The sequence below is a fragment of the Vidua chalybeata genome, chromosome 9 (assembly GCF_026979565.1).
Source record: "Vidua chalybeata isolate OUT-0048 chromosome 9, bVidCha1 merged haplotype, whole genome shotgun sequence".
In the NCBI taxonomy this organism is placed as follows: domain Eukaryota; kingdom Metazoa; phylum Chordata; class Aves; order Passeriformes; family Viduidae; genus Vidua; species Vidua chalybeata.
Window position 1 is genome coordinate 25986407 of NC_071538.1, and position 11345 is coordinate 25997751.

The 11345-nt window shown below is 38.5% G+C and overlaps 1 long non-coding RNA gene across 1 annotated transcript; it reads left to right on the forward strand.

Annotated features, from left to right (window-relative positions):
• The first annotated feature begins 7338 nt into the window (after window positions 1-7338).
• LOC128792530 (uncharacterized) lies at window positions 7339-11022 on the forward strand. The gene is made up of 3 exons (XR_008432442.1): window positions 7339-7419; window positions 9562-9650; window positions 10837-11022. It is a non-coding gene; the product is annotated as an uncharacterized LOC128792530 (long non-coding RNA).
• The last annotated feature ends 323 nt before the right edge of the window (window positions 11023-11345 follow it).

The following is an 11345-nucleotide window of genomic DNA, read 5'->3' on the forward strand; positions in this document are numbered from 1 at the left end:
TTGCTGGTGAGTTATCTTTTGATTGCTGAAATAATTTTCTCTACTATTCATATTGGAATAGAAGCATATCTATTCCTAAATAACATATAAATTATCCCAGGTTGTAGAGAACTTCTCGATACACTACTTCCTTGTGCTTGTTATCATTAACATCTTACTTTTGTTCTGATGGCTGAAGATAACAGGAAGGATGGAAATTAATCTGCATGGGTTTTAGGAGGCCTGGTCTGAGCACAATTTACTCACAGGTGTGCTGAGAAATTCATAAGGTAAAACCTAAAGTTTTTTCCTATACATCGTGTCAGTCATGGTTTAAGCCCAGCTGGAAACTAGGAACCACAAAGCCACTCCCTTGCTCCCCCATCAGAAGGGTAAAAGTGAGAAAATTCTTGGCTTGAATATAGACAGTTCAATAGGGAAAGCAAAAGCTGCACACACAAGCAAAGCAAAACAAGGAATTAATTCACTGCTTCCCATGGTCTTCCCCATGGGCTGCAGGGCAATCTCTGGTCCCATGCCTGGAGCATCTCCCCTGCTCCAGCATGGGGTTGTGGGTCCTTCCCATAGACTGCAGTTCCTCACTAACTGCACCTTCCACAGGGTGCAGTCCTTCAGGAGCAGCCAGCTCCCCCATGGAGTTACAAGTCCTGCCAACAAACCTTTTCCAGCATGGTCTCCTTTCTCCATGTGTCCACAGATCCCTGCCAGGAGCCTATAGCATCATTGGCTTGCCCTGGCTTTCCCTCCATCAGGTCACCTGTGCCAGTGTGGGCTCCTCCATGGGCTGCATGTGGATCTCTGCTTCCACATGGACCCTTCCACAGGTCCCAGTCTCTCTGACTTGTGTTCACGTTGGAGGGAGTTCCAGCGTGTCCAGTACAGCAGCACAGAAACAGCAGTGATGCCTGGCCATGTGCCAGTCCCTGTGCATCACCAGTGCTGTCCTCAAAATGTCCCCAGGCACAGCAGAATGAGGGGATCAGCAGCACAACAGTGGGGAAAGCAAAAAGCAGCCACAGATGAGCACTGCATTAATGTACTGTAAGGCATCAAGCCCAGGGCAAGCACAGCAGTCTGCCCAAAGCAGCCAAAGAGCAATAACAGCTGTAAATTCCATCTAACCCATTCCAATCAAAGCTGTTATCTTGAGCCTTCTGAGCCCCATGTTGGGCATCAAAAGGAACTGTTGTGGTTTAACCCCAGCTGGCAGCACAGCCCACAGAGCTGCATACTCACTGCCTCCAGTGGGACTGGGGAGAGAATTCAAAGAGTAAAAGTGGGAAAAATCAGGGACTGAGATAAAGACAGTTTAATAGGAAAACCAAAAGAATTGTTTTGTTTGGCTTGCATGCACAAGAAATCAATTCACTACTTCCCATGGGCAAGCAGGTGTTCAGCCATCCCCAGGAAAGCAGGGCACCATCACATGTAATGGTTACTTGGGAAGGCAAATGCTATCACTCCAAATGTTCCCCCATTCCTTCTTCTTCCCCTCTGTATACTGAACATGCTGTCACATGGTCTGGAATATCGCAGCTGTGTCCTCCCCACTTCCCAAGCACCTCCAGCTTCTTCATCAGCATGGCAGTACAAGAAGCAGAAAAGGTGTTGGCTTTTTTAACTTCTGCTCAGCAATTAAAAAAAAAAAAATCTCTATTTTATCATTGTTGTGTTCAGCACAAATCCAAACAATTGTCATATACAAGCTACCTTGAAAAAAATTAACCCCACCTAAGCCAAAACCAGCACAGCTTCCAAGGTGGATATTCATGGCTGTAATCTCTCCTTCCTATGGAAGATGTTCAACATCTTGAGAATTTCAGTCTTTGAAGACATGTCAGGCTCTTGGAACTCATTTATGTGAAAAGACTGTAGTGGAATTAATCATAATTTTCTTTTGAAAATTTTAGTTATAATTGATGCTGTTATTCAGTGGTTTTGTGCTTTTCTGATGCAGAGGAAATGGGGAAGGTAATTATGCTGCTCCAGTAACCCACATATGTATTTCCTAAAATTAGTACACTGTAGTACTTTCCAAAAAAAATGTCTAGCAGTGCAGATCTGCCACCAAAAACACACAGCACTTTTTTTTTGCAGCTAATTTCTCTCACATGAGGTATGATGCTTAATTGCTTTCTTACTGTAAAGGCTTTTGCAAGTTTGCTCAAGGGTTAAGAAAGTATATTCAGTTGTTCAGCTTTTTATGCTTTAGAAATGAAGAGAAGCCTGATATATTTCTACTTGTGTAAGTGTTATTTTGTATTTGCCTGAAGCTTTTGATACATAGCTTGTTCTTCTGTGTTGTGTATCTAAGCATGGGAAATGTAAAGAGGTAAACTACCTGTACCTGATCATTGATGTTTTACAACTCGAAGTGTAAATTCCTTTTAAATTTTCTTCAGTTGATTTTGAGACCTTCCTTTGTCACTGAGAGTATTGCTTTCTTGCTCAAAATATTGTAGTGTCAAAATATGAAATGTTAGTAAGAAGTGTTTTCTGTAGCTCACAAGAGAAACAAACAAGAAAATTTCTTTACCTACCTAAAATTTCTTTCCTCTACCAAGACACATTAACTTCCCTCAAATAACAGCACACATCTATACACTGTGTGCTCATGAACTAATCTATGTCTATTAATGACAGAACAGTCAATTCCTTTCAATATCTGCTAGTCAAGATTATGGTGTTATGTCAAGTGTTCATTGCAAAATTACATTCAGGTGTTGGTGATATTCCACCTGCTCACACAATTAATCATGTTAGCTTCTGTTCTTGTATTTAATGAGAAGCATTGCTCAGAAAACATATTGAAATTTGTAGCTCTGTGTATTGTTATGAGATTTTATTCCCTTTCTGTAATTGAAAACCAATTTTTTCCACAAACTTAAAGCTCAAAATGACTTTGAGTTTTTAGCATTTTGGAAACTCAGAAAGTGACCATGTGAACTAATGGGTTTTTAATAGACTTTTAACTGAGGTATTGGAAAGCCATCTTAATAATGAAATTTAGCTTTTGCAGGATAAGTGAAAATACGCCAATAATTTCCTTCTGCTCAGTTGGGGTTTGTTGTTTTAGTTTTTTTTTTTGTTTGTTTGTTTGCTTTTTCTTCTCTGTGCTAACCAACTGTATCTAATCAATTCCTCTCTTACTCCCAGTGTTAATCACTCTTTTAGAGTAAGATGTTGACAAAAGCTACTTCTGCTAGTGTTTTCTTCAGCCTGGTGCCCTTGTTGCAGTTATACATCACTGAAGTGCCTCATTCTCACGCTCCATACAGTGCCCATAGATCAGCAGTGTGCCAGAGCTCTCACACCGTGCTGCATTAACACATCAGCACACCTAGCTGAGGCCCCAGCCATCTGTGGATGTAACATACCATAAGGTAAGGTGTGTTTATAACCATGGGCTAGTGTATCTAGAAATTGTCAATGCCAAGGAACTGGCATCACAACCAATATTTATTAAAACACCTTTCATTAACTGTTATTAATGGAATGAAGATGTTTACTTCCAGCAGGTAATTGTTCACACAGTACTTTCACTTACTCCTTCACACTTGCACCCACACATAAAAATCACTCATGGTTACAAGGTTGGAGCAACAACTGGGAGCTTCTGACTCTGAGGTGGAGGCTCAGATTGGCTTTGATGAGACTTTGATGTGTCAGGCACCTCAGCATGTACACTGCCCCTTTTTGCCTGCTGTTTTCTAGCTATTGTTTCTTCATCCACAGCCACAGGTACCTGTAGAACCATTCACACACACTTATACAGACAATATGGTTCAGGCTGAAACTTACTCAGTAGCTGAAGTCATGCTTCTGCTAAAAGCACTAAATTTGGTCTCCAAAGGCTTTGGGGGGTCTCAAATCTACAGCCTTCAGCTCCATGACACTGAAAGAAACTGAGTGAACAGTCAGGAACGTGGGAGGAGTGGGAAGTGCCATGAAGAAATGTTTAGACACTGGACTGAGATCTATTGTTTTCTGCAGTTATGGTGAATTTACTTTGTTATATGAATTGATATGGTCTGTGATTTGTGGGTTGGTGTGGGGGTTTTGTTGGGGTTGCTTTTTTTTTTTTTTTTTTTATTTTTCTTTTCTTTTTCCTCTAGGAAATTATTCTTCAGTCAGCTTTCAGGTAAATAACTAGAACTATGGGTACTTGGCCCATGGGTTTTAATGACTGACATAAAAGGAGGGGGGCTTTGTTTTAATTTAAATGTAAAGTGGGGAGACAAGGTACTCAGACTGCTGTACCCTAGTTTAATTTGAAAACGTAAAACTAAGAAAAATCTACCCAATTAAATACATTCTCTTTACAATAGAAGTCACTTTAAGAAATGAATAAGAAATAGTTATTCAGTTCCATACTTTATTTTAAAAACGGTATTAATTAATAAAAAGGCATATTGATTCTGAGAGTACCAGTTAGCCTATCTTTATTGAGACACATTGTGTGTAAATGAGCTTTTAGAAGAAAGTGCAGTCTAGCTATGATTTTTAAACAATGTGTATTAGTCTTAGAAATTAAGGATAAATAAACCCTTCTAGTACTTGCTTGAAAATTCTAGATGAAGGAAAACAGCAAGCTGCAGTTTAGATTTAATTTGATCCAGTAATGGCATCTGCAGGCAGAAGAGGAGACTACATCTGATTTACCTCTGCAAATACAACCTGTTATTTTTGGACAGGAAATTCTTTCTCATTCTTCATTTATGTGAAAATACTGTGATTTGATGAGTCCTGTCACCTTTGTATGTTTTGCAGCTCTTATGATTTCAAGGTAGGTTTTTGCTTTGCTAAGTTTTGGGGTTTTTTATATTATTATTTTAGGACAGTACTTTAATTCCCTTCCTAGCTTTTGGTAGGATCTGAGAGGGTTTATGCCTTTTCCCAAGAAAGAACTGTGTTGTTTTTTTTTTTTAAGTCTTGATTTTTAATTTTTCTATACTAAAAAAAAAACCCAAAATTGCTGACTTTTCTTTGTTTTATGCTCTTTTTATGACCTGGAATTGGTACATGTAAAAAGATTTTGTTTTTCTTGAATTTTTTTCCTGGCCCTTTCTTTTTTCTTTTTTTTTGTTCTCGTCTTAGGTTTATATTCATGAAGGAGCATTGGCTCCTAGGACAGGAAACAGTTTATGTAATCTAATCAATATTCATATGATTTGGTTATTACAGTGAAAACAGAACAAAACAGATCTTCGGAGCTAATGCTTCATCAACAGCAAGCACCACAAACAACATTAAAAAAATATTCCTTCAGGTATCTTTCAAAGTGAGCTGGAGTGGCTCACCTCTGTCCTTGTGGGATTCTGTTCTGGGGCACCCAGCCAGGATGAAGATGCTGATGAAATACCCCCATAGCAACTGGGGAAAGTCTCTCTGCCAGGGCTGATTGTGTAACTCTCTATCCAAAACCATTAACCACTTATTAGCACTTCATAATTCTCTTAGCAGTTTTCATTCTGCTGCTTGCCAGCCCTGTCCCTGAACAGCATTCTCAGAAAAACATGGATGATAGTGAAAATATGTGCGCTTTTATGGCTGTGGGTTTTGTCCTCTTGGTTTGGAGAAGTCCCGCTGCCTGGGCCCCGTGTGTTTCCCGGAAGGCACGGTCCTTGCTGCGCCGTTTGTCCCTCCCGGCTGGGAGCTGAAGGAGCTGTGCTGTCCCCGCACAGCCGCTGGATGGCGCTGCTGCCCAAGGCGAGGGCGCCCGCTCGGGCCGGCGGCGGGAGGAAAAGCTCCGCTCAGAGCGGCCCTGCGCTCCCGGAGCAGCTCTCCTGCTCTGCAGCCCCTTCATTAACTGTATGACAGCTTACAGCATAGCTGTAACGTACGCAAAAAATATTTTTCACGTTGTTAGTTTAGAGTTTTATTTTTTTTAAAAGCTGTTATTAAGAAAAAGAAGCATCTAATTTTGCTTTTTGCATAATACAGTACAATAATAATTTTTATCAAAATCTGGAGTAAATTTCAAAAACAGCATGCCTAACTCTATAAGCAATCTTAAGGAATAGCTTTTCCTGTCACATTCACATGAATAGCACAGAAAAGGAAAAAGCTCAGGTTTAATACTGGGATATGTGAAGCTAGGAGAGATGGTAGCTAGTAAAGCAAATTTTCTGCCAGTGTAACTTCATTCTGAAGCCACTTCTAATTACCAAGATGCCTATAAATAAACGAATGTTTTTCTGCACAGGAGCTTGGGTCATTCCTTTATTCCCCCTTGTGTCTTCTACAAGTCACATATGGGTCGAGAATGAAATTCAAAAGGGAGCTCTGAAATTCTGATTTTGGAAATTCTGACTTGGAATTTCCTGTTGTAACTGGTAGGTAAGAAATATCTTAAGACCTTTTTGGTTTTAACAGGTAAAGTTGGTAAATAGAATTGTTGTAAATGTGTTCAAATTGTGAAACCAAGGTTTCTTAGTGTTTATGTTTGCATTGAGTATGAGATGTATTATTGGGAAAACCTCCTAATGTCTGCAGAGACACTCAATACTTAAGAATTATTTATTTAGTAACTCTTCTGTCCCCTGTTTAAAATAATCTCTAGTGCTTGTTAGCATGTCTTACATCGTAATTTTAAACTGTATCCAAAAGTCTAAGAAGATCTAAGATAAACTATACTTGTCTTTCCTCCAGCCCTGACTATGCTTCATGTGAGAATGAGGTTGCAAATCAGATAGAGAGGAGGAAATTTTTTTTTTTTGAAAGAGTCTTTGTGTAATGAGCAATCCACATTTATGTGCAATCACACCTTTTCAATAAAAACATAAAAATTGGTATGGGGCAATCCAACCTGGCAATTTTTGTGCTTACAAAACTTAGAACACAGGTTTAGTAACTATTTCATTAACTTTGTCTTGATAGCATAGAATTCTTCCAGAATGGTTTTGTCTGCATTTTAGTGGCATTGCAATGGAATAAAGGAGTTAACCCATTCCACAAGTTCATGTGGAATAAAGCAATGGTTTTAAACCTGTCTCATCTCTACAAAGATATCAAACCAACCAACCTAAAACCCAATTTGTTTTTCAAATAAAATGAGCATTATGCAATATTATATATTTTGCAGACAGATCAGTAAGACCAACAGTGGATGCATCTCCTGATGTATAAATCAAATCTTGCACAAGTTGTGTTTTTCTTTTTCTTTTTCTTTCTTTTTTTTTTTTTTTTTTTGTGGTTTTTTAGAAAGCCAGATGTAGGTACTTTTCTTAATAGATATATTTTGCAGAGAGGATTGCTCTTAGCAGAATATTAGGATTCTTGGACCATAATAGCTACAGCTTGACCTCTCCACTTCTGATTCTATTCAGTCATGCTAAAACTATCTCCTGTTCTACAGCTGGAATTGGATGAAAATCTACAGTGTTCCTCATCTAGTAGATCTCAAAGTGCTTTGAAAAGGTGAGAAACTCTTTGTCATTCAACTGTTGGAGGAGAAAGTATACAAATAGGTTAGGTGGTTCCTAATGCTCAGTTGCAAAGCAAATTACTTATCTGCTTATGAACAGATCTTATTGAAGAAAAAGATTCTTAACTTTGTGGGGATTTGCTTAGCTGGGGTGGTGTTCCTTAACCTCTAGGGAATAGACTATGTATAAGTTGTTTGAAGAATTCAAATATTAATATAGTGCACCCTTGGCATAGATACCATTACAGCTCTGTACAGGAGCTTTGTGAGCTACAGCCTGGGAAGAGACAGACATCCTGGTATAAAATAACAGAGAAAGTAGGCTTTATCCCTTGAGCTTAGGAGCACTGCCTTAGGTCAGCCCTGCAGTTTTGCCTGCCCATGCTTTTTAATATTGACATTAGATGAGCATGTGTGACTGTTGTTACAGTACCTAGAACTCTTGTGGGACCTGCTTTTTAATCTGACATTTAACGGCCTCTTTCCTCTGTGCTTGAGACTAGACTTCCACGCTATTAGTTTGCAGCTGTGGTCCAGGAAAGATGAGGCTTCACTAAGATATACAATACATGAAACACATTTCTGACACATTGCACTGGCAGCCCTCTATTTGTAGGCTCTGCTGTCCAGGGAATAAAGATCATTCTCTGCTCTGTGCTTTAAGGCAGCGCTGCTGTCCTGAGAGGGCATTTACAGCATTCTCTGCTCAGAGCAGTGAAGACATCAGTGACGTGTTCTCCACAAACATTGTGTGTTAGCCAACAGCATACAGCCAACAGTTCTCCTCAACTCTCAGATAACTGGGGCTTTCAGAGGAAAATAGGAGTCTAAATATGGAAGAAGAAATCCTTGAGGAATTTGTTGTTCACAGTATCTAGAAAACTGTTTTGTAAACAGTATTGAAATTCATCACAGTATTTTGGCAACATCAATCATTGAATACAAACAGATAAACCTAGAGGTTCTTGTGGCTTAAATTGCAAAGTTTCTTTGAGGTTAAGGTGTAATGGGGCTGAACTATTTCTCTGCCTTGTCTAGATGTTAGAATGTGGGAGTTGTGTATTTTAGCAGGATGTGGATATATTTTACAGTTACTTGAGGTGATTACTGCTTAGCAGAAATTCCCGTTATGAAATGTCTTAATTTCCTATGCCTTTTGTAATGAAGGAGTCATCTGCTAGGGATTTTCAACAGGAAATTAATAATTCATAGGCAGTGCAGTGCACCAGGTCCATTTCCCATTTCTTTCTGGGCTGTACAGTCACAATAGGATGTACTTTTGTCACTATGGAATTGAAAATATAACTGAATGTACAAAGTTGGCTTTTGTGTTGAATAAGATAATTTTATTTTGGCAGTCACAAGTACTGATTGTAACATTTGAGTACTTGATTGCACAAATTGGGAGTCACATACATTTCTTTTGACAGTTTCAGTGCTCTTTTTATGATCAAAAGAAGTCACTAGAATGATATTAATTTAAGAGTAGTGGTTTAGGACCAAGTTGTTAGCTTCCTGTTCAGTTTTTCTAAGCATGGTCTGTGATGGATTTCTGTGCTAGTATGTTTTTATAAATGAAGAGTGAACACATTTTTATGGGTGTTCACGTATTTGTTTTCTGTTATTTCTGTACTCTTAGATGTCACTATATCCAGAGCACACCAGTATATTCCATCTTCATGGGATGCTTAGTTCTAAGCTGATGGTGCCTGTACTTTCTTAACCTGTACTTTGCCCACTGGAAGCTGATTTTTACCCCTTGACTTTCTTGTTAATTTTTACATGAGAAATGTGTTGACTTTTCTATTATAATGTAAATGCAAAATCAGATTGTAAGAGTAAATTAAATTGTAAGTTTAAAAAGGGTGAAGCTTTTTTAGATCAGTAATGCAGAGGCTGCATCAGGAATTTGCTTAGGTAAAGACGCTTGTTATTATTTAGATTTTATAAATGCTCATTATTTGGTAGGCAGTTTCCCATTTAGAGGAAATTAATTTCCCAAGGACTTTAGAACTGAAAACATAGAAGAGGCGGGATTGAATTTGTAAACTATTTGTAAACTATTTCAGGGTCTGAGAATTAAAATTCTTTTATTTTATACAGACACTATTTTTAAATGATGCTATTGTTCCTAGAAATGCCATCTAGAAGGAGGAGTTCTATCTATTTTGAAGGGAGGGGGAAAAAAATCCTTAAATCTCCAATGCGATGAATATGACAAAAGGTAGGAAGATAATGCATATTAAAATAAATAGCACTTTTAGTTAAAAGTATCATATGACTTACGTGATTTGATTCTAATTTCAGAATTTCCACAGCATGTTTACTGTGTCCATTCTGTAAAGCAAATACAGCATAGCCATCTATTTGCCAAAAAGAAGGGAAAAAAAAAAAAAAAGAACCCTAAAAATAGATCTTATGATATTTCATGATAACATGTGTCACATGAACAGCATATAGGAACTCTCAGATTTCTGGTAATAAGAGATTTAAAATGGGCACGAAAGATTTTGCTTCACATTTAGATAATTGATGCCATCCTATTAAATAAAGGGTAGAATTCAAAAGAGAAGCAAGTTCGTGCCAGTGGTAATTGTGGACTACTGCTCCCTTAAATGAGTAGTATAAATTGTGCTTGATGTTCTGTATTGTAATACAGCAATTATGCTAAGCTCTCTCTTTTGCTTGTGGATCAACTTTAAAACTGTTGATGCTGCATAAGTAATAGCAGCTCTGGGCAAATACACCTTTTGAAGCCCTATAAACCACATGCATTTGTAATGTAATCTTGGAAATAGCAGTGCCATTTAATGGAAATTAGAAAAGCCTACAAATGCCACAACAGGCATCTAGTTCTTGTAAACTCATACCACTATTAAAATACTCAGCTCTTTATAAGAGAATACAGTTATTCAGGGGTGTGACAGCTGCATAAATATGAAAGCTGCTGGAGTGCTGTATCATAATGGGAGGGTTTGCAAAACCCTCCCATTTTCTGTGGGTGCATAAATGCCATTAGATAGTAAAGGGACTCTGGCTTCTAAATCTGTTTGGTTACTCTGAAAACCTCCTTGCAAGGTTGAAACTGACACTGCAAAGAGATACACAAAGTGCACTTAATCCTTCCAAGTGGTAGCTTGAAGTGGGCAGGCTGGTGCTGAAGTGCTTTCTTTGGTGCAAAGTTGAGTTCAACACCTGTGGCCTGTCACCACGGGCTGTGTGACACCGCGTGCTGCGGCCACGTGCTCGGGGACTGCCACTCCTCCAACAGCTCTCATCAGCACCTTCAAAGGTAGATTTCCAAAATCTGTGGAAATGTGTTCCCTTGTTATCCTTTAACATGGTGGAGAACTTGCAATTTTCCTTGTTCTGCTTTTAATTCACTGATGTTACAACGTCTGACACTGCAGCTTTTTGGTGTGAACAGGCCTGAGGCTGACAAAAGCATGAACCAAATGCAGCAAGGACTAGAAAATGGGTGAACGAGCAAGCAAACTGGAGAACTGCCTGCTCACTTGGTCTAGTGAACAAATATTACTGCAACTTAAGTACTGAACAAGTTAGACTGCTCCCTACGCCTTCAAAACTTGCAGAATTTGCACATCAGGTGAGCTGGAGATATATACAGTGGTCAGTGGGGTCCCCTCAGCCCTCAGAATAAAACTCAAATTCATGGTAGCAATAATGTCAATGGGAAGTAAACTTATTAAAGCAAATTATAAAAATAATAGGAAATCTACCATGAGTCTAAACATAGCAACTTATATCTCAGTTAGTGAAATTTGGTACATTCTATGTATTTATGTGTTCTGCATTTTTAATGTAATTCTATTTTTTTTTTCATGAAGAACTATATATGCAAAGAGATTATTTTTGAAAGATAGGGGAAAAACTATTTGTATTCTAGGTTGTTTTAAGG